Source organism: Musca vetustissima, unplaced genomic scaffold (genome assembly GCF_032173495.1).
Source record: "Musca vetustissima isolate MV318-11 ecotype Yass unplaced genomic scaffold, APGP_CSIRO_Mvet_v1 utg12664, whole genome shotgun sequence".
NCBI classification, from domain to species: Eukaryota; Metazoa; Arthropoda; class Insecta; order Diptera; family Muscidae; genus Musca; species Musca vetustissima.
This window is the reverse complement of record NW_026885900.1, coordinates 632,569-656,635: the sequence shown is the minus strand read 5'-3', so window position 1 is coordinate 656,635 and position 24,067 is coordinate 632,569. Positions and strand designations below refer to the sequence as shown.

Below are 24,067 nucleotides of genomic sequence, written 5' to 3'. Positions count from 1 at the left end.
ACTTGAGCAACACACAAAAAAAAAAGAGTTTACTCTGACGACAACATAAGTTGTAAAATTTGTTTATCTTGGCTACTTTGGTTTCGTTCGTTCGTTTGTTGCTGCTGTCATAAAAAAGAAGACTGCACCTGGCTGCTCAAAAAGTGACTTCGTTCGCTCGGTTTTATATCTTTGCCATAAACGTGACCGTGATTTTATTATGTATTTACATGGAATGTCAACAAAAAAAGAATCTAACTAACCCTCAAAAACAACACCAACAACAAAAGAATGCAGCAGCTGTTTCTCTTCCACTCAGGGTTAAGACAACTACTTTTTGAAGGTCAATCCATTATCATTTCAAGTTAGTTCGCATCAGAATCATGAAGTTCGAAAAGTGAATAGAATCGCATAGAGACGAAGGTGAAAAGGAAATATTCAAAGACAAAACTAATGAATAATGAACGCTTCATGCTAAAGGAAAATTTTCGGTAATTGATGAAAGGAATTATTCTTGGAAACATGAGGAGCACTGAAAGAGAGACTTAAAACTCTGTTGCAAGTTAGTATATTAGTAATTAATAATAAATTACAAATTTTACAAAATCTTCAACGTTTTAATAATAAAATTGAAAATAGTGAAATTATTCATGAGTAAACAAGAAATTAACAACAAAATTTCCAGCAATTAGTCTTGCCTGTCTCGCTGTATGTGTTGCGTATTACAAATTAAAATAACTAATACGCCACATAGAAGTCATGCATCGTATGCGTATACGAACATGATTCATGTTGGCACATTTAATATTAATCATACGCAATAGAATATCTATCTTTCTATCTATTATTCTACATTGGAAAATATTTACATTATGCAAATGACACAACGAGGACAAATTCTTGGAATGAATTTATTAAAGTGCGCACTTGCACTATGATAACGCTCACTCACACACACATACATATATGGATGTATGTTGTTCATGTCGATGTAGAAAAAAGAAAATAAAATTTACATACCAAACTCTATACGTATAGTGTTGGAAAAGGCTGTATTCGTTGTAACAACATGTTTTTATTTTTTTTTATAAATTTTTTGTCAACACCACAGCCTAAAGCTGTTAATTGATACGACAAGTATTCCTCCACTCGGATGAATAAAAACAAAAAGACAAAAAATGAAAAGCGAAAAATTGATTTGATTGAGTTGCAGCAGGTGGGCATAAATTATAAAATATTGAATATAAAAAATTATTGTAGTAAACAAAAAATAACAAAAACAACATATGCTGAGTATGGTCTTAAATAAAAAAAACAAAAACAAATGTATTTTAAATATAAAAACAATGCATTAAATAATTTTTACTCTGCATAACAGAGGAAGTAATCTTTGTTTTGTTTAAATATTCATAAGTAGATAGAGGTTAAATATATGTCAAATATTTAAATATAAATATTTAATTTTGATGAAATTGTTATAATAAGTTTGTATACCAATTCATAAGAGATCAAAGTTCTGCCAACGAGCTTTTATACACATATGTACATATGCATAGGTGTAAATGGGGTTTATCTATAATTATATAATGCCTCGAAATATTCGTCGAAAGTCCTTTAAAATTAAAATACTGTTGGTCAGGGGAAAATTTAAATCTATATACATCGATTGAGAACGGCTGGACCTATTTTCTATTGATTGTTTGTAATTGCAGTGGGAAGGTGTTTACGAAAGAAAATGTTGAACAAGGCATCCAGAAAAGTCGCGAAATTGGAAAAATTGACAATTGACCCGGAATTTATTTTCGAATTAAAAATTCTTAGTCGGGCGACACGAAGTTCGCCGTGTTTGCTAGTATATTATAGAATTATAAATCAGCCTATCGAAATTTTTATACCCTACACCGTTAGGTGGAGTCTGTCTCTTTTCTAAAATCACGATAGAGCTCGAAATATTTGAGAAAGAGCCTGGAAATATTGTACATACACTGCTACTACTTTTATGAGGCTCGGAATGGTATATATAGGTTCACGTTTTGGGGTAGCCCTCATTAACGGTGCTTCCAAATGTCCGATATGTTTGGGGATTTTTGACACGAATTTTCATCGTATTGACTTTGAGTATTTTGAGTTCCCATACATCGGTATTTTGAGGAGTTGGGGTACATTTTTCATTTGTCTATAATTTAGTATTTTGCATAGTAAATATATTCGTATCCTTATTATTCGGTGTTTTTAACCGACGTATTGAACACTTTTTACAAGTGTTAGATTGCGATATAACAACAATACCCAATTTTGAAATAAAATACACCCAATTTCAATTCTAATATTAACAAATATGACGTGAGAATTGGTGTTTTCATTCCTAATACACTAACATCTTGCATTAGATGTCACCAGAGGAAACTATGAATGAAGATACGCCATTCGATCAAAATAAAACATTTGAAAGTTCTCAAATCTGTGTCAATAGACAACAGAGCGGTTTTGCCTCTATATAAAAAAAATTTCGTTTGAATATTTTTGTTGGATATCCCAACAAATATACCTTGCATACAGAAATCACTCACCCTCTACGAAATTCGTAGGCAGTGGATACTTCCTCTACGTCTACGTTCGAGACTAACGAACGTGAGATTGAAATTTATCATACATTTCTGTTAAGAATATGTTGGAGATACATTCCTAAAATTAAATGGGATAAGTTCTGACTTTCGCAATTCAAATTGGTTTTGATGGTCAGCTTTACAGAGGCACAGATACTAGTCTAAACCCTTAAATGTAAAAAGTAATCCACCCCTACTTGTTATTCTCTATCTTTGCCATTTGGTTAACAAAAAATTCACATAGCTTGGAGGCCCTTTTTGTCATCCATCCTCCAATTTAAATGGCCACATTGAGACAAGTGTTATAGTAGCTAACTGCGAAGGAGGAGAAGGCGGTGTACAGAAGTAGCAGAAGCAGCAGCTTTCGGCATCGTCACGTTTTATTTACTTTGGTGTTTATGGTGGAAGTCGGATAGCGAATATTTTTTTTCAAAAAACTACACACGAGAACATTTAAATGTTTGCATATCCTTGTATGTGTGTATGTGAGGGTTTTGTATTTGTTAGGCGGGTTATTTGCATTTCTGTTGTTATCTTTTATTATCCGTGAATCTATGCAAATTTCTCCAAAAGTATTCGTGGCAATTAATTTATTTAATTTCGAAATTCAAATTAGATACATACAGAGGAAGTAATATTTTGCTAAAGGTCCTGTGGATCAAATTATAATATTTAGGAGTAAAATATTTAGAAATGTATTACTTAGGGGTCTATAAGGCTTCAAAATCCCTGTGGATGAAATTAGAATATTTAGGAGTAAAATATTTCAAAATGTATTACTTAGTGGACTATTAAGCACAAAAATTCCTTTACTCAGTTTACAAAACTATATTCCCTAACATCAGCAGGTGTATAATGATTGGAGAAGACAGCGAAACGATGGAACATTAACACTGCCCAGCTTTTGCAAGGCTTTGCACCCCGTACATGGGAAAGTATACTATTCAAAAACTAACCGATAAGGATTGTGAAAGGACTTCACAAAAAACACAAAGTTTAGGGATATTAATTTCAATATTCTGACTTCATTCCTTTCTAGAGCACACAGCAGACCTTTTCACTGGCTTAGGTGTATGTCCTACTATTGGACAAGTGGTGACGTAAATCACATATTTTTTAATCTAACCTAAATTTCTTAGACATGCCTTTGCCTTCTTTTAATTTTATTTCCATCAAATGACCAAATTTGACATTCAAATTTTGATTTAGTTCCCAATTCAATATGTCCATTGATGAATACCACTTCTAAATCACGCCAGCGGCAAGAAATCAACAATTATTATGAAAGTGACAAATGTTGAATCGCACGATGATAGAACACGTTTCCTGACATTTAATGATTACATCCTTGAATGGAAAAACCTAATTATATTAATGGCATACAGGCCTATTTAGATATGTAAGTCATTCAGAACAAAGTCCAGTTGACAAGTAAAAAAGAGGAGGCGGGGTGGTTGGCTGTAATATATAACGATTCATTTCCTTACCACCAAAGAAGATGCTTACCACTGCAATTGTGTTAATTTAAGTTCATTACCAAGATGTCGACAACGACGAAGATGATGATGATGGTTTCTTTTTTCCTTCTTTTGGTGAGGAGGTATAAATAAATCAGGCTATGAATATTACATGGCCCGGCATGGCTGCCTACCAAAGAAGTATCACTCAACAATGGCCTCTATAGAAGCACAGATGACATAATGATGTTGCTTGACAAGCATTGGGGTAAAAGAATAGACAGCTTGGAGGGTGGCTGAGCGAATTGAATGGGTGAGTGAGTGAGAGAGCAAATTAATGAATGACTGTGTCATGTATAAATGTTGTTAGTAATTTATTAATAGAGGACCCATAACGAGCCTAATGCCAATCATCATGACACCTCATCACCAACCTCATGCTCATGATGTTACAAGTATTCCATTTGTATGAATTGCCAACACCTTAGTTTCCTAATAATTTGATTAGCAGCAAAATTGTGTGCCGGCGATGATAGGCCACAGAGACCACAAAAGAATGGATGGAACAAAGGTATGCCATCTACGTGATTTTTGCAATATTTAACATGTTTCGATTTAAAGGAAAATGTAAATCTCTGCGGAAGTTCATCTAAGAACGTTTTAATGTCATCTGATGTCAGTTTTGTTGTCATTCGACATCAAATATTGAACTCCCATTTGACGTCACAAATGCAAGGCACACTTTCACTTAAGAATAGCAACAACCAGAACAAAACACATCTACTTCGATAAATGCAAGTGTGCATAATGGATGTTTATCGACATGTGTGGACGTCTCTGTGTGTGTGTATGTGTGTTTGTTTGGGCCAAAGAAAGTGAGTGAGTGGTTTATCTCATAGACAATTTAAATTTTTAATACAATCACTGTCATTTCACATTATCGACATGTTTCACTGAAGCACAACAATGCTCGTTGTGAGAAAAACGAAAAAAAAACATTCTCTCAATCTTTAACTACTGCATCAGCACTTGTCCTTCTATGGTTATCAAACAAACAGGACACACATTCGTACACATATAAGGATTTGTGGGAAAATCCTCATATGGCCGTATGTATGTACATTCACATATACTAACATATGACATTATCTTATCATGTTATATATAGTATGTCCATCCATTGGAAGTGTGCGTGTTTTTGTTGTTGTTTCTGCTGAGATGTTTGTCTTATGAAAATGGACACAATGCAAACTGTTAATATGTTCATATGTGTGTATGTGGACAAACAAACCACAAAAACAAATATGATGTGGGTATGGGTTTTTCCATGCAATATACAGTAAATCTTACAGTTCACCAGAGGAAACTATGAATGAAGTTCCGCGGTTCGTTCAAATAAAAATAATGGAAAGTTCCTAAATCTTTATCAATAAAAACGGAGCTGTTGTGTTAAAATTAAATCGGGATGAGTACTGCGTAGGGATACGTAGTCGAGCGCTATAGTCGATTTTTAGACTTTTCGATTTTTGCCTGTGACCAAAAAGTCGATTTTTAGACTTTTCGATTTTTGCCTTTAACTAAAAAGTCGACTTTTCGATCTTTCGATTTTGCCAAACTGTTCGATATTCGACTTTTACTGACTTCTGCAAAATCGACTAAAAATTTGATTTTTATTGTTAACAGATAATGTAAAGTTCCGGAAAGTGCAATTTTTGGACAATTTGAGCTTTGTGATATTTCTGAAAAAATCGAAAGTCGATCTTGAAAAGTCGACTTTGCGATTTCCTCATAGGTCAAAAGTCGACTTCGACTTTTAGACTTTTTAATACAAAAAGTAGATTAATCGATTAGTTGAAAGTCGATTTACTTATCCCTAGTACTGCGATGACTTTCGCAATTCCAATGGGTTTTGATAGTCAGTTTTAAGCCCTAAGTCCTTGACAATTTACAGAGGCTCTGATATTAGTCTTGGAAAGTTTGATTTTGAAATCTGGACATATCTGATAGTGTCAACAACATTTTTAAATATAATAGGCCGTAATGTAGTATTTCGTTTTTTCCAAGGCCAAATCACCCCTCGAAGAAAATTATAAATTTAGTTTCGGTTGATATTAAAATTTTAGAAGGTTTTAAGTTTCTTTTTTTTCAATACAAGTGGCTGTATTTTTTCATACATGGAGATCCTTGTAGAAAAATTGACAATGAAATTTGCCATTTTAACTTCTCAAAAGGTAACCCAAGATCTCAGAGAAAATCTCAATATAGGTTCATGATTTCACATAGCCCCATATAACAGTTCAGCAGTATTTTTTAATGTTTTTAGTCACATTTCAGTCCCATGTGTATCTGTTCCTTATACGTTCACATTTTGACATAACCCTCTTATCATTTTCCCACCCGATATATTAGAATCTCGTACCTGCTTTTTACAATAAATATGCCTATAATTTGCTATTTGGCCAGGCCTGCTGGGAAAAAAACTCAAACCCTCAAAGTCGTATGTATGAAAATGTGAAGAAGGTCTGTGTTTTTTTACATGTAGAGGACCACCGATATATTCGACAATTATTTCCAAGAATGACCCTGCTCACACACATAAAATGATGACTCCTTTAATGAAGTGAACATAAATACATAACTTTGTAAACAACCCACAAACTTTCTCCACATATGGAGAGAATGGGGTTCCAATCTAAACTGTATGAGTTACATGTTAAATGCTTTGGAAATTCCAAATGTTTGAATGCAAGCACGAATGTACGAGTGTGTGTGTGTGTGCTTATCCTGAATAAACATTTTATTGGCATACTTCTTCTTACAAACACACACAAACCTCTTTATAGTTATGTGTATCCTGTTCATACACCAGGGGGTCATTACAATATAACCACCCATCCACACAAATACACAATTTCAGACAATCGAAAATAACATGTCCAGTGTGGTTACGACTTGGTCGAAATGATCGAAAATGTTTGCATGTGTTCAATATATGTATGTAGTTCAACATCCATGTCAACACACTCACACACATTCACTCATCGCTTATGTTAACAAAAGTAGGAAAAAAGGGATATAATAAAACCTTGTACTGGTGCTGGTCTTACGTTTTCTATCAAAACAAATGATGTGGTTTGGGAGGGGGTAGGGGGAGGAGGTAGTTAAATAGAAAACTTCCCGTTTTAGTGTTAATGGGAATTGTGGGATGGGATATGCTTATTTCAAGGTGGGGGGAAAATAAACTTCAATTTTATGGGTAACATAAAATCGATAGTGCAGCAATGGAGAATCGGTAAGGAAAATATCCCTGAAAAATAAATACATACATTTCTTAAAAAACATCCTGTAATAAAATCTATTTGATATTCCAATTTATGGGTCTCGAACAAAGCACAGCAGATTTTTGTGAAAATATGAGCTTTAAAATTGTCATATAATCCTTACAAAATACTTTTAATATACCTTATTTCCGTAAGTGGCTTCCGTGCAATGATTCCCACGTTTTATTGACCAATCAGCAAGGGCTTAATACTATTTGACTGGTGTCATTTAAAGTCTGTAAAACTCGTAACTGGCTTAAATGAAGTAGGGTTAAAGAAGTTTAAAGAAATTATTAGTTTTGCATATGGGTTAAACATGCAGTCGTGGCCGAGCGGTTAAGGCGTCTGACTAGAAATCAGATTCCCTCTGGGAGCGTAGGTTCGAATCCTACCGACTGCGAGAGATCCATTTTTTCCCGTATATTTTTTTTATCAATTTTGCTACTTTTTATTCTTCTGTAAAGTAAACATACCATTTAGCGAAACTTTGCCGAATACCAGTACATCGATATTGTCAAATTAGTTAAAAATATATTTTCGATTTTTGCCGCCTAATACATTGCAAGGAACATCGAATTTTGTTCAAGGAAATCGACTTTCTCTCATGAGAAAAGCATTTGACAAAAGTTACTGATATTTGATTTGTGTTTTAAATAATTTAGTTAATTTTTAAATCGTTTCTATTTATTTAAAATATATAATTAAATGATAACGATTCCATGGCCAGAGAACTTAGCTAACTTTTTTAATTTATACATACATATGTAGGTATTCTCCATGTTACCATGGAATACTGAAAGTTGTGATTTTTTTCCCCTGTTTATTTCATAGAACTGTTTTCTCCCACTAACCACAGAATGGGCGTGGGGTGGAAATATGATCCACACGTACTAACAAAAGCCATTTATAAGCACATCCTGCATCATTAAATTGTGAATGTTTTCGAAGAGGAAAAAAGGTTCAAGCATTTAACTTCGGATTACGAATAACAATGAAACGAAATAAGATGAATAATTAAAAAGAAACTGTTAAAAAAATTGTTTGCAAATCCCCAGATAATGAAATGTGAAAAGCGAACGATTTAACAGTGAAATATTTCTGGGAATTGTGCAACAGGGAAATTATTATTAAATATTTATATACAGTTTGTAATTTTTCCTTTATGACGTTCTCATATAGGGATTAATAGTTTTATAACAATTCGTTTTAATTGGGTGTAAAGTTGCTTCAACAAAGTTGATAAATAAGCCAATAATACGAAACATGGATGACAGTAAGTGAATTTAAATGCCTGAATAATTTAAATCGATATTTGAAGGGGGGTCCCACATCTATTTAAATATCGTTCTTTCCCAGATCTTTTTATATATCATTTGTATTGCTTCATATTTCATAAATATTGAAATAATGATTCATATGCAGTCGTGGCCGAGCGGTTAAGGCGTCTGACTAGAAATCAGATTCCCTCTGGGAGCGTAGGTTCGAATCCTACCGACTGCGGATCTATCGATTTTTTACGGTAGATAAATAATTGACAGTACATATGCTATTGATGATCAAAACTTCTATGCACAATAGCTAGCAGCAGCAGTATATTAGTTAATTTAACATATGCCAATAATCTTGCCAAAAATGCACTCAAGAAGTAGAAATATGAAAAAGTGATCGATCAATCAGCATAACTAGTTTCTTTGGTTGCGTTATCATCTTCAAAGCAAAATTATCATAATGTCCTATAAATATTCATACTTGAAAATAAATATGTATCTATTAAGTTGGATTTTTGGCAAACATTGCATTTTTTTTATTTTTCAATAAAACGTATTAAATTATAAAATTAATAAATTAAATGAGAAGCAACAGCAAGGTGGTATATTAACCGATATGCAGCAGTCGTGGCCGAGCGGTTAAGGCGTCTGACTAGAAATCAGATTCCCTCTGGGAGCGTAGGTTCGAATCCTACCGACTGCGAATAACAAATGTTTTTGTAACTATGTCCCCAAAATCGTTAAGAATTCAAATGATATAAATTTAAAAAACCCCAAGCCCGCAAATTATATAATGAAAATCTATAGGCAGTCAAGATTTTATTTCAGACTACGAAATTAAAAATCGTTTTCAAATTGCCTCCATCACCATTAATTCTCTTATACTTTGTAGTGAAAGAGGTGATTCCATTTTTTGGTTTCCCTGAAAAAATCTTTAAAGCCCAAAGCGTTATATTCTGTCCTTTTTTATAATATTATTGTATTTTGAATAATATTTTATAATCTTACAAATTAAATATTTCATACTGGCTCAATTATTTTGTAGTTGAATATTGTAATTTCAAGTCATGTCAATGAGAAGCAATGCTGCAGAACTCACATACATGGGTTATTATGCAGTCGTGGCCGAGCGGTTAAGGCGTCTGACTAGAAATCAGATTCCCTCTGGGAGCGTAGGTTCGAATCCTACCGACTGCGAGCGAAATTACTTTTTATACAAAATTATTGCTTAAAGACATAATTAATTCAGGAAGTAATTGATGAAAATCCTAAGCCTAATACTCTATGTAAGTTATAAAGCTTTACCAAATCCAGTAATATTATTTTTGTTCTTACATATAAATCCATTTTACATTTACTTCCTATTTTATTCTATTATTTCTTTAAAGAAGCTCCAAATTACTTAGTAATTGCAATCAGAAATTTGTTATTAGAAAAATTTTAGAAAATCCACCAGGATCAAGTACAAATAAAATAGTTGAATATTATTTTATTTTAATTTTTTTTTCTTTGCTCTATACATTTCGTCATGTACGCGCCTGAAACCCAAACAACAAACCACTCAAGGAAGGAATTTCATACAAAGTGTTTGGTCACATGTGCCGACAACTCAATTGAGCCTACGGTTGATTCTATGCCCTCAAATGTCCATACAAGACGGCCTCTGCTATCCTCGATCCATTGTCTATTCAATACTTTGAGTTGTAAAAATAAACAAGAGACATCTAAAAAAAAAACATTTCAACGCCTGAAGGACCTTTCATATTTTCATATGCTGGTTGGATGGTTGGTGTCTTGAGAGGAAGAATAAAATCATCAACATTGTTACAGAATTTTCACAAACCGACACACACACACTCGCAGTTATAAGCAGGCTGAAAGTGTCACACTTACCTCCTGCAACCCAGCTTTTGACTTTGAAGGACAGTCAAAAAGAGGACTACAAAGCTACTGGTGTACCAAATAATAATAACAAAAAAACACACACACACACACACAATAACAACAATCTTCTGCTGTTGTTGTTTCTTTTTCTGGTGGCATTTATGATTGCTGTTCTTTTTATGTTTCGGATTGTTTTTCTTCTTTTCGTATTTATAACTGGCAGACATGTTGGCAGACATAGACTCAGTGAAGGCAAGGACTAAGTGTGTGTGTTTGAGTGTGCGATGTTTGTTACTTACACAGATGAGGACGACAAGTGGAAATGCGATTCGGCGGTGGTTGTCTACAGCTGGATACATGATAGATATACTTCCACTAAAAATACTCGTACAATGCCAAATATAAAAGTTGGCCAGCCAAATGTCTAGGACAATTACAACAAAGAATCGTGTTATTGTTTCAAATATGAATTTGATAACAATAGAGGGACAATCAAAGAGTATTTGGATTTTTTGGACATTGTCATAGTTTTCAATATTCAATACTTGAAAGGATGAAAAAAAGACAAAGAAACGTTTAGTGAAACAATGGATGAATCAATCAACATTTTTTTTTGTATAGAACTTGTCACTTTGTGTCTTAGCAATGACCAGAAAAATGTTCTTTGATGATAACTTGACCACTCTCGCAAAATAGCCTTGTGTCCTGGTGTCTTTTCTTCACTTTTATTCGTAGAATATATTCCAAATTTTGGCAAAATTTGACGTGTCTAAGAGTCTCTTTCACGCAGTCGGTAGGATTCGAACCTACGCTCCCAGAGGGAATCTGATTTCTAGTCAGACGCCTTAACCGCTCGGCCACGACTGCTCCAGGCCACACTGTCACCTAGACAAGTTACTGGAGAAAGTCAAAGGATAATAAAAACAAAACACACACACGCCGTGTATGTGTGGCATACACTCACCGCCACTTTCACCGAGCAATATACATATGTTGTTCTATTTTTATCCTTATGGAATTTCTTTCCCATTCACCGGCAGCGTGGGTGGGTGAGTGACAAAATTTCTAATTGGAATTTTTAGAAAAAAATAAATGTGTATTTAAAAATTTTCATCAACAACAGTGCGTTCTGCTGTTGTTGTTGTTCTCAACATCAGACAAAAGGCTAATTGTTGAAAATCTCATTAAATATTTATTGTCGCAATGTTGCAACGGAAAGTGTTATTGGTAATTTCATTTCCTGTTAAAGCAAAGATTAACATTTGAATTGAATATTACCATGTTAATGAACACAACAACAACATCAACAATAACGGCTAATGACCACCAAGTCATATTGAGTTAACTGGCAATTTTCTAAATTACCATTATTGTTTTTCATATGGTTTGGAATTTGTTTTTTCTGCTTAATGTCGTCGATCATAAAAATCGCCACACGCAAAGTTGTCCATGGAAATAGTTAATTGGATTTTTTGATTTTAAATCTCAAACCTAATTTAAGCTAGCAAAAAAATGGACATTAATAAAGTAAAAAACGCTATAACAATGATAAGGGCCTTTGGAACAAAAAAATATTTATATCGCAGTCGGTAGGATTCGAACCTACGCTCCCAGAGGGAATCTGATTTCTAGTCAGACGCCTTAACCGCTCGGCCACGACTGCATAATAACCCATGTATGCGAGTTCTGCATTGAAATTACAATCGACAAAAAATCGTAGAAAATATGTAGGGAAAATTAATGCAGTTGTGGCATAGACGAACTACCATAGGTCTCTTTTTTGGTAACGAACGAAATATTGCCCAGGCTCGGAATATAGATCCGCAGAGAGTTAAAGTTCTGTAGTATTTACGTAGGGTATAATTGTGTCTTTCTTTTTCCAATCTAAGAGTCTGAAATATACGTAGGTCCCGACCGATTAAAGAAATTTAGAATGCCCTACGCCTGAAAAAAATGTTAAAAATTTCTACGTAGTTTTTGAAGAAATCAACGCTTGAATAATTTTTTTTCATATTTTAATTCATATTTTATTTGTTCATTCCAGGATGTTTGGAATTCTATATTCCTCGGATTTCCATATGATGACAATCGAAAATGATCTAAAAATAAGTTGAAATGTGGCAAGCCCGCCTATATCGTTTGGAATTATCCTGTTCACTGAATCAAATTATTCTACAAAGAAGGATTGCAATACAATATAGACCACATAAGTCGTTTAAGTTAAGAAAATTATTTATTAAAATTAATATTTTATATATTTTTAAAAAGTATGTATTTTTACAAAGAATATTTAATAAAAATGAAAAAATACGAATTCACTAAAAATATAGTTTGTTTTTAATTTGCGGATTCAAATTTGGTAAGTATACATGCGCCTACGCATGCGAGATATTTGATTTATGAGATGACGTCACAACTTTTCTATCGCCTGGTTTTGTGAATTTTTTGGGCAAATTTCACAAAAATACCAGGCGCACAGAATAAAATAGAAAGTAGCCCGCCAAAAATAAAAAATGTTGAAAAAATTGCATCTGGCAACGCCGTACTAAAAATACAAAATTTGTAGCATACTTTTAGGCGCTCGAATTTTTTCGCGGGTAGGGTGTTGCCAGATCAAAAATTTTCGAAATTTTTATTTTTTTGGCGGGCAACTTGCTATTTAATTCTGGGCGCCTGGTATTTTTGTGAAATTTGCTCAAAAATGCAATTTTTTTGGGATTTTTGTTTTTAAATTCATTGGAAGAAGCCAACATAGCATGTGACGCTAGTGTCACATAATTTTGAGAACCCCCCACTAACAGATTTTTAGATGTCCATAAATTAATAACAAAAACATTTTGGTATTTTTGTTTAAATCTCTTTATTTGATTTATTTCAATAAACAATCAATTAAGTACATAAAAGAAATGAACTACATACACTACTCAGTTAATAGTAGTTTTTTAATACAATGGTAGTGTTCAGGAAAGAATGATGAATAAAGCCAGGCTTAATGTTTGGAGTGGGTATTTCTTTCGGATATTGTTCAATCATACTAGGCATCCAAAACAGATAGTTAGAAAAATAATCTAATTGGCAAAATGCGGGCTTTCAGCTCCGTAACATGTACCAGGATTGAAATTCAGAGCAAAATGTTGGGTCTCATATCAGGAAACAGATTTCAAAGAATTCAACATAACTTGGGTAGCCCTTTAAGAAAGACTATTTCTTCAAAAATCCACTATGACTGGTCTAGAAATCTTCTTAAACAAGTAATGAGGTTTTAGACAATTTTGCCGTCAGATATATACTCTCAGACTATGAGGACCAAATCGTCACGAAATTTATTTTCGATTGGGATCAAAGAAACCAATTGATATGTTAATATTTAGGGAATGAAATTTAGATACACAGAAAACTAGAATTCGGAGGTATTTGTACTGGGTATTACTGGTCGACCCCGCAAGACTGTACTGCTCCATTCACTGGTTTTAACTATTAAAGATAATAAAACATAATCAGAAAAAGGGGACAATTTGACTTAGTGTTTTAAGAATTTTGGAAATGTCATACCAAATATACACCAATATGGTTAGAATTTCATTAGAGTCCCGACTTGTGAAGTTAATGGGATCTGAGAAATGCAACGCCAATCGGAATCACCCTTTTCTATACAAATCGCGTACTGGAATATATTGGAACCGACACAAATTTCTTCTTCTCACATATAAATGCGATACAAAATCAGGACGACTTATACGGAGCTCTGGTGTACACGAAAATAATTATCTCTCGCAGTCGGTAGGATTCGAACCTACGCTCCCAGAGGGAATCTGATTTCTAGTCAGACGCCTTAACCGCTCGGCCACGACTGCTATATATTGGTGACATTTGACCAAGTTATAGCATTGTTGAAATTGGCACAATTTATGAATTTTAAAGTCAATATAAAATTTGAATCCTATCTATAAATATCAGATATGAATTAATAAATGATGGAGAAAAACACTTCATTGAATTTAAAATATTTTTGAATTTGTTAAACAATTTACCAGTATATCAGATTTAATTCCAAAGGAGAAGAGACATATTATTGTTCGTAGGTTTCGCCATTAAAATGTATAGGAAAATTCGAATATTCTGCAAAAACAGGTATGATATAATGATAAACGATATGTCGTTATAAGCGATGTCGCCATAAAATGGTAGAAATTCGGGTATTTTGGATTTCGTCGTTATAAACGATGTAGTTTTTAGTAGTTTTTTAACGAGGTTTCGATTATATTTTGTCAGGAAATCATTAACAAAAATGTTTGGGATTGCCGCAGTCGGTAGGATTCGAACCTACGCTCCCAGAGGGAATCTGATTTCTAGTCAGACGCCTTAACCGCTCGGCCACGACTGCACATGGAGAAGTCGTGGGAATAGTGTAGCCGGATTAACCCATACAACACCAGTGGATTTTTGTTCAAAATTGAATATCTCATTTTAAAACTTGAATATTTTATTAATAATCAAATATTTTTGAATACAATTGTTGGCTTGCATGAAGTTACGTCAGTAGAGAGGACGACACAACAATAAAAAAACATATTGTAGAGAAAATCATTGTTGTTTTTTCCAATTTTTATATTTATCAACAAATTTTTTGTTACACAAATTAGTTTATATTTCGCATTTTTCAGGTTTGACTGACTAACATTCCAATGACTGGAATTTGTTATTAAGATCAATTAAGGATACGCGGCATAATATTTAATTGGTTTCATAGGAAACAAAGAAAGTGTACATTTTTTCTCATTCCTCTCCAAATTTAATTTTCTTTCACATGAAACATTCACTAGTCTGCGACCATACCAATTATTTTTTTTCATTCGTATATAATTATACGACGAACATTTTACCACGAAATTATTTAAAGTAATTTTTTTTTTTTTTTTTCGCATGTAAATATACATTAACCATTTTTCAGTTAAAACCGCGTATGAAACATTACAAGGTCCTTATTGTAATCAAAAAGGATTATATTTAGTTTTAATTAAAATTAGCGACACATCCCGGCCCCACTACCCGGCCGGCGTTAGAGGACAATTTGTTACAAATCTCAACTTGTGTTTTATTGACAGACTATAATAATTAAGGTGCGGTACACCGACGTTATTTAATGAAGTATTCAAACGGCAGAGACATTGTTGTGATACAGCAGAAGGATTTTCTACCAGGCTGGGGTTTATTTTTCTCTTTACATATTTACTCTAGTGTTCGGTGTAATCGTTAAACCTCAACGAAAAAATGGAAGAACGTAAAACTCATCACTTAAATGTTTGAATTGCTGGAGTTGTTGGTCTTGGGTAAACACTGTTGTGATATAAAATACGACAATGTGTAAACATCAACGGGGAAAATTAACCCGAACGCGAGAGGTGACTTCATTTGCGTTGTACCTAACATTGAGGGAGGTGGTATCATGGGATCTAATTGAAAATTAGCCACGGCAAATGATCCACTAAACTCAATATGTTTAAAAATTCTGCGAATATGATACCACCACCTTAAAGGGATTCGAGTGGCCCATGACCTCATGCAAGCTAAATATATATACTGAGCTAAAAATTCTCTTTGGGACTCCATTCATATTTAAAGGGTTAAATTTACCAATTTGTATGCACATTCTAACTCTGACACACATCAGTGAGAGGATTGAAAAAACTGTTTACTCAATGTTGTCATTAAGTAAATAAAGTTTTTGGTTAATTATAATTAAAAATATTTTGTCAGTATGTATGTTGTGCTCCTTTAAAAGGATGTTTATTTTTATTTAAAAGGGGAATGAAATGAAAACTTTTCTTTCCCTCCCCATTGGGGGTAGGCTTTGTTTTATGAGCATTTCGCTTTTTTTCATTTTTCTGTTGAACACATTTAATTTGCTATTCCTTAGCATTTATCCTGACAATATGGACAAAGGTCATGTTCCGTTGGTTGGTTGATGATGACGACGATGGCAGCTGTCAGTTGGTGTAAATTGTCACTTGCGGCAAATTTTAGCCAGCCAAATGGCAGTCAGCCCAAAAACAGAAAACCATTCAACCTAACCAATAAAAAAATTCGAGGTATGACAACAACAAAGACAACAACTTAAACAATTCAACTGCATATTAATTTTTTAACACAAAAAGCTGTTTTTTTTTGGCATAACCTAAAGTTTAATGCAACGAATTTCGGTGCGGGTAGTTGGTTACTGTTTTACAACTCTGAAGGGAAATTAAGCGGTAGCAGCAACAACAACTGCTAACAAGAAACCCGGCTAAGGGTTTTATTAAAATTTATGAATATCAGAGAAGAAGCGATAAAAGCAGCAGCTAGCCACAACACTTTGGCATTCATTTAAAATGATAATTAAAATGTTCCAAACCCCATCCAAAGCTAAAGAGAAAAAAGAGTTAGGGAAAACTTCCTACCTCCACAGATAAGTACTTAACGTAACGAATTAATATTTGATTTGAAAAAAATTTACAACATTTTCCCTTTTTTCTTATCTTAATAAAAATTAGTTTTATAAAGTATCATCAAACTTGTGCATCCTTTGTAATGGGAGATGGAGAGGAGTTTTTCTATGTTCCAATTATTTGCCTAATAAATAGCCATCATGCGGTAAAGCTTGTCAAGGACCTGTTTAATCAACTGTGTCCATGTCAATTGCCATCCAAGCTGATAAAATCCGAAGGTTTTGTTAGTTATTAGAAATTCAATATGTTTTTTTCCTTTTTGCTCTATTCTCAAAGGGTCAACAAAACTTGTGAAAATGATTGATGATGATAACGAAGGAGAAGAGGTAGACCACCAAATGGGACAATAGAAATATGATATAAATTTTACAACAAATGTCTTATTTATTCAGCAGGAAGTCCCGAGAGTTGCTTTTTCATCGTAAAAGGCTCAACGTTTTTTTTTCAAGTAGCAACCACTTGCAAGCGATAATTAGGTATAGCATAACAAATGAAGTTCTCGTCTTCTGAAATGTTTTACGACACGTGTCAGATAGGCCAGTATGTGGCGGTTCTAGTAGCTGGTTATTGTTCACAATAGTTAGTCTAAACAATAATGGATCTTTAGAATATGTTATGTAGAATTCCATGATTTTTTCAATATCCCATTAGAAATGTAGGATTTTTTATTATGGTCATATTTTGACTTCGTAACGACCGACTTTCGAGCTCGATCAATACTTCGTAACAATTGTGTCATATTGACTTCCCTTTCTATTGGTCCTCAGGCAACAATTGGATAATTTTCACGAAAAAAAAAATTGATCCATTTATCACTCCAAAATATACAGGAATCATTTTTTCCAATCGAAGCCCAAGCTGAATTTTTGTTACTTTGGGTCCATATTTGCGAGAGATTGAGCAACTCGATACAGGCAAAATTACATTTTTATCTACGGTCAAGAAAATAGAGCTCTTAAGCCAGCCAAGGTCTGTTGAGCCCTCTAGAAAGGATGAAAGTTTGAAAAAACATTTTGAGATTGGCCTCCCTGTACTTATTTTCTTTGTGTCTTTTATGTATTTTAGTTTAGAAAAAACGATCAGATTTTTTAATTTTTTTCCAGAGGTAGATACTTTTACTTTTACTCCAGCTCTTCCACAGGAAGAAAAATATATGCAGCTCTTCCACAGGAAGAAGAATAACTACAGTTCTCTTATAGGAAGAAGAAGAAGACCTCCAGCTCCTGTGTGACCCGGTACTCATACGAAGTTTTACAAACTCTTGTGTCAAAATAGACTAGCGCCAAAGGGGCAATGGAATTTCTGGATGAGATGTCCATAACCTAAAATCTGACCGACACGGACAAAATCGGTGATATGGTGTTAGATGGTAAATTAAAGATTGTCGATGTCGTATCCAATTCATACGACAGTAATGGGGTTTATGAAAGCTATCTGTCAAATTAGTGCTGATTCAAACAAATCCACTTCGATTCAAAACTACGGATTAATTTTTGGTAATAAAAATCAAAAAGATGTGGTAACAGGTCTTCATACCCAGAAACTGCCAAGAAACCCTTTTGTTACCTGAAAAAATCGGTATGTCAGATTGGCTTTCGCAAAAGCACATATCAATTGGAGAAATATTATGTTCACGGATGAATTAAAATGAAAGGCTCAGGCCTCAGCATTGCAAGGGTACTGGGAAGCATGGGCTGCTTTTCTTTTTATGGTGTTCGATCTATTTACGAGATTCATAAGGAAATAGGTCGAATTTTTATACAAATTTGTTGGAAATCGCAAACGGTGCCCTTCGATGAGGAACATATACTGCTTGTTTAGGGGTTTCTTCTTGACTAGAACCTCAAACATACATAGAAACATGTCAAAAGTTGGGTGCGGAAGTCAAAAATCAGGGTTTTTTAATGACCAGCACAATCATCGATTCTCACCCTTGAGAAAAATCTTTTTAGTATATAGCAAAATAGAGAAAAAAGTGTTTCACAAACAGACAGACATAACCTCTTTCCAAAGGTTTAGAATGCGAGGAATAGTACACCCAAGAATCAAATGGAGAATTTTATATACTCTGTGTCTCGTAAGTGCTCGTTTATATATATATATATATATTAAGTAAATAAATTACCTATTTTTTGAAAAAAAAAAATACACTATAAGTTAGTTTTTAAAAAAGTTACAGGTCAATTATTCTGTTTTCACTTCAGTTGCTTTAGTTTTGGCCACCAGTGTACATTTGATAGTAATGTTTTATAAGAATAAGAATTTTGTTAATTATTTCAATTGATCTTCATTTAATATACATAGATAAATATATAGATAATCAAATGGAGGTCAAAATTAACGAATAACAATTAATTTCACAGCCTGATAATTAATAAAAAAAAACAACACGTATCCTCTTATATCGACATACAAACATATGTTTCACATGTGAATGGTTTCAACGATTCAGGCAGACAATTGTAAAGACATTTATTTGCCAATCAATAAAAGTCACCGAGTAATCGAACAGAGAACATCGAGGGGTATCAGAGGGGCAGAACGTGTTCCTTCTAACAAAAGTATTCCATTGAAGTTGTTGTCTGTCTGTCTGAAGGAGGAAACTTTTCACATGAGACCATTACCAATCAATAAGTCAATTCAGAGCGCCAAACAAAAAAAAACAGCAACAAAAAGAACAACAACTTACATTTTCACAGTTATATTAAAATCAATCATACGTCATGGTGACGCTGAAAATACAACGAATTTGTTTATTACAGTCTTGGCGTCTATGGATGGCATCATTGTTCCGTTTTTTTGTTTCGTTTTGCGCGCCAAAATACCAGAACCAAGCCAAGTAATCATAATGACTCAATAGCTATTTTATTTTCTTAATGATTCCGGTGGATGGCTCTGCTTTGACTTCATAGACATGCCATATTGAAATGTAAAAAACAACACAAACAAAAAAACAATCAAGATTTTCTCTGACAGATAATAAAAAAAAAGAAATGTAATTTTTTTTGATAAATGTAAAAATATTTGCCAAGAACCCCAACCAGTAGCACACAACGAATAGCACGAATGCGAGGGGCGGGGGTCTTCATCATGAAAAGAGATTGGCAAACACTTTAATGGCGGGGAAATTCATTAGAAGTTTCCAATTTCTTAGGTATTTAACACCCATGGCTGGTTGCAAACATCTCTCGTTTTTTCCACGTTGCAATTAAATGGCATTTAATGGGGTTTTAATGGGCAACGCCAGTGCCTGACTTTGGAGTCATTTGCTACCACTACTCGGATTTCTCGGCACAAGGCAAGGGTAGTGCAAAACGTATTGTTTGCTTAGCATTTCATTATTGACACATGAATCCCCATAGGCCTGCTGGGGACACACAAAGCAGAAAACACAGAGAGGGAAAAAAAAAACTATTTAATGAAACACCAGAGCCTCACACCATGACAGGGTTCTTGGTAGCCTAGCAGGCTAGCTGGTATGTTAAATACGTGTCCTTTTTTATTAAGAAAAATTGTGTGTTTTAAGCAAAAATAATTTAAAAGAAATTTACGTGTGCGGTTTGTGGTCACACACACACACGAATATAATTCCCCACAATTTCCTTTGACTTCGAGTGCTTTTTTTGCGAACTTCGCTAATTCGTGAAACGTTAAGTCAATGACCAAATATTAACAGTAATTTTTATGTATGTATGTGTGTGAGTTTTTTTAATTACAAATCCAGAATAAACGCAATGATATTAGACTAGGATAAGGTTAATGTCCAAAGAAATTATTCACGAAAAATTCCCAAAATAATTACGTCGTAATTTACTTGGGTAAGTGTAATGATGTTGAAATTGTTGTAATTGAAACAAAAACTATTAATTCAATAGGTCCTAAATTTCAATACGCCCGTCTACCATCATATTAGGTTGGGGAAAAGGAATCCAAAAGGTTGGTCGTCGAAAATGTCGATAAAATAGGAGGAATGATCGAAGTTGACCGGCATGTTAGCAGTCGTAACATCGCCCAGGAGCTAAAAATAGACCATAAAACTGTTTTAAACCATTTACACAAAGCTGGATTCAAAAAGAAGCTCGATGTTTGGGTGCCACACCAATTAACAGGAAAAAGGATGGATCAAATTTCCATCTGCGAAGCCTTGACCAAACGGAATGAGATAGACCTATTTTTTAGACGGATGGTGACTGGAGATGAGAAATATATCACATACGATAACCCTGTGCGAAAACGATCGTGGTCATATAGCAGTAAAGCACCTCAAACGGTGGCCAAACCAATACTAACGGCCATGAAGGTTCTGATATGCATTTGGTGGGACTGGAAGGGGATTATTTATTATGAGTTGCTTCCATATGGCCAAACGATAAATTCTGATCTCTACTGTGAACAACTGGACCGTTTGAAGATAGCAATTGACCAGAAACGACCAGAATTGGCCAACAGGAGAGGTGTCGTGTTCCATTAGGACAACGCTAGGCCACACACATCTACAGTGACTCGCCAGAAACTTCGGGAAATTGGTTAAGAAGTTTTAATGCATCCGCCATATAATCCGGACTTGGCACCAAGCGATTACCATATTTTTCTTGCATTGCAAAATTTTTTTAATGATAAAAATTGGTATCTAATTGGAAGGATTGTGAAAATTGACCACTAGAGTTTTTTCATGCTTTGAAAATTTTACTGCTAGGATGTTTGATATTAAAAATGGAATGTATCGGGATCGTATAACCTTCATATAATGGTACCGCTTCACTTTCAATATTTTAAAGGTTTTAGCAGAGTTTTCCTTCTGAAGGGGCTGAGCCATGGCATTCCGGGTTATTGGTAGATAAAAACTTATTCACTGAAAAGTAGTCTTTTAATATCCTATTCGGATTTTCCAACCGATGTGGCATTAATTCTACTATCCGGGCTCTAGGTAATCAAATGTTGATCCATGTTTTTGTATAACCCCCATACAAAGTTATCGCCTAATTTTTATTTTTTATTTTATAGTCCTGTTTGTATCTTGCCATCGAAGAAGCGATATTTTAGAATAACGGGTTCGTGGATGATGAAAAACTTATAGATACATTTTTTTCATATAGGGTCATATGTTGACATATCATCAATATAAAGGTACCGATCCATTTTATGCCTGCTTATGATCCATTTCATCAAATTTCGTATTTGATAAAAACCTTCTTATAAGAATCAGTTTGTTCTAAGTTGACCCAAGCCAGCTTTTCCAACCTGGGTCCTGTATTTGGTTATTTCGATTCTCTAGATGGTAAACATGTCACGTAAAACAATTTTAAAGGGCATAGCTCCTGACTTTAGATATTTTGAATGCACACCCCGTTGAGGAGTAATACATGAGTCGTTTATTTTGATAGTGATTTAAGTCCATTTAAGGTTCTGATACAAATCTTGGTTTTCTAGAAATGTTTACAAAACATATTACATTATATATTCTATCAGGGACACACAGCAACAAACAAATTTAATACCACTTAATAATATATTATATTTGAAACAAATAAACCCTAAACCTTTAAATATCACAATATAAGAAAATATGGACTTAAGCCACTTTCAAAATAAACAACTCACGTTCTTTAAATTTTGTCCTTTTCGAAAAAAATCCCAAAACTTTAACATTCGAAACCCAAATGTCCGGAAGTTTCATCCACTTCTTTTTCACTATTTTTGTTTTACTAAAAACAATGAAACAAAAACGAAAAAGTAGAATTGTGTGTCATAGTGTCAAATGAAATTTTCCATCTACATATTCATTCTTGAGCATTACATTTTAAAGTGCTATTGTTAAGGGAGCCCGTCGACTACATCCCAGTCCAAGTGCAAGCTCCCGTCCCCACCATGCGTACGGTTGAAATTAAATTGGTCGCCACATTTCGTGTGCATGTCAAATGACTAACGAAAATGTGTGTGCGTGTGTGGGTGTGTGAAAGTTTCGTTTTTCACAAGAACAAGAAAAACCCCTAACATGTTCATATAGTAAAGTCCCCCGAAACCTATTAATTTAGGCGGTTACAATGCGACAAAAGGGTGGATATACATTGAGGTGGTTCGCCTTGGGATCTATTTGAATTAAAAAATAAAATAAATCGGATTTTTGAAATACAACAATAATTTTTTAGGGTCCTTATTTTTAGGAAGAAAGTAGTTTTTACATGTGGTCTCTCCCGTGCTCACAAATTAAAAAATTATATAGAATATCGATTATTTGAAGATTTTTGCAGGTTCTGCGACAGAGCATTAACTTTTTTGTTTAAAATAAAAAATCAGTTAATGGAATTAAAAAAAAATGATTTTAAAACCTTTTTTAACTATTTTTTGTCATTCGACCCAATCTTATATTCCTCAAAAAAAAAAAAAAAATATGCTGTTTCTCCCGCAAAACAAAAACATACAGTTCGCGTTTAACCCAAAAAGAAAAATTCAAAAAATAAAGAAATAAAAACATTTTTTAACGGGAAAAATGGAGCGGAAATTCCTGTAAATGAAACACGTGAGGTAAGAGATGGTTGGTTGGAAAATCCCCGCTGACATTTTCCTTCGTTTACAACCGGCATAAAAATACACAATGTGGTGTGGTGTTGCTGTTACTGTGACACTAATAACATAAAAGCAAAACCGTAATGGAGTGGGCCATAACATAACCACCCTGCGTGGCAATGTTTGTGTTACATAGATTTCAAAAACCGTAGGGTAGTACTGTTTTTTTGGTAATAATACCATGTCAACCGAATAAATGTGTTAACTATTTATAACATATACTACATAAGGATCATCGTGGGACTCTTATGTGGTTTTGGGATTTGTTTTTTTTTTGCATAATTGGGAAAATATCATCGGCTATAGATAAATTAGAATAATAATGTTTAAATGTTCACTACATCAGAAGTTTTATCCACAGTCATTTACCTTAGTCTTGAATTGTTATAAGTAGGATTCGAAACCTGTTTACAAATAAATGTCAGGTTATGTATTGTTCGGTCCTGTACTTAACGCCTTTTTATACTCTCCCCCAGAAGGTATGAAGGGGTATAAAACGGC

At 33.9% G+C, this 24,067-nt stretch overlaps 8 non-coding genes across 8 annotated transcripts; 4 read left to right on the top strand and 4 right to left on the bottom strand.

Moving 5' to 3' along the window:
• Window positions 1–7,680: 7,680 nt before the first annotated feature.
• Window positions 7,681–7,762, top strand: Trnas-aga (transfer RNA serine (anticodon AGA)). Its single transcript has one exon. It is a non-coding gene; the product is annotated as a tRNA-Ser (tRNA).
• Window positions 7,763–8,780: 1,018 nt separating this feature from the next.
• Trnas-aga (transfer RNA serine (anticodon AGA)) lies at window positions 8,781–8,862 on the top strand. Its single transcript has one exon. It is a non-coding gene; the product is annotated as a tRNA-Ser (tRNA).
• A 389-nt stretch (window positions 8,863–9,251) lies between these two features.
• On the top strand, window positions 9,252–9,333 carry Trnas-aga (transfer RNA serine (anticodon AGA)). Its single transcript has one exon. It is a non-coding gene; the product is annotated as a tRNA-Ser (tRNA).
• Window positions 9,334–9,745: 412 nt separating this feature from the next.
• Window positions 9,746–9,827, top strand: Trnas-aga (transfer RNA serine (anticodon AGA)). Its single transcript has one exon. It is a non-coding gene; the product is annotated as a tRNA-Ser (tRNA).
• Window positions 9,828–11,299: 1,472 nt separating this feature from the next.
• Trnas-aga (transfer RNA serine (anticodon AGA)) lies at window positions 11,300–11,381 on the bottom strand. Its single transcript has one exon. It is a non-coding gene; the product is annotated as a tRNA-Ser (tRNA).
• Window positions 11,382–12,095: 714 nt separating this feature from the next.
• Window positions 12,096–12,177, bottom strand: Trnas-aga (transfer RNA serine (anticodon AGA)). The gene has a single exon. It is a non-coding gene; the product is annotated as a tRNA-Ser (tRNA).
• A 2,109-nt stretch (window positions 12,178–14,286) lies between these two features.
• Window positions 14,287–14,368, bottom strand: Trnas-aga (transfer RNA serine (anticodon AGA)). The gene has a single exon. It is a non-coding gene; the product is annotated as a tRNA-Ser (tRNA).
• Window positions 14,369–14,816: 448 nt separating this feature from the next.
• Window positions 14,817–14,898, bottom strand: Trnas-aga (transfer RNA serine (anticodon AGA)). Its single transcript has one exon. It is a non-coding gene; the product is annotated as a tRNA-Ser (tRNA).
• Between the last annotated feature and the right edge of the window lie 9,169 nt (window positions 14,899–24,067).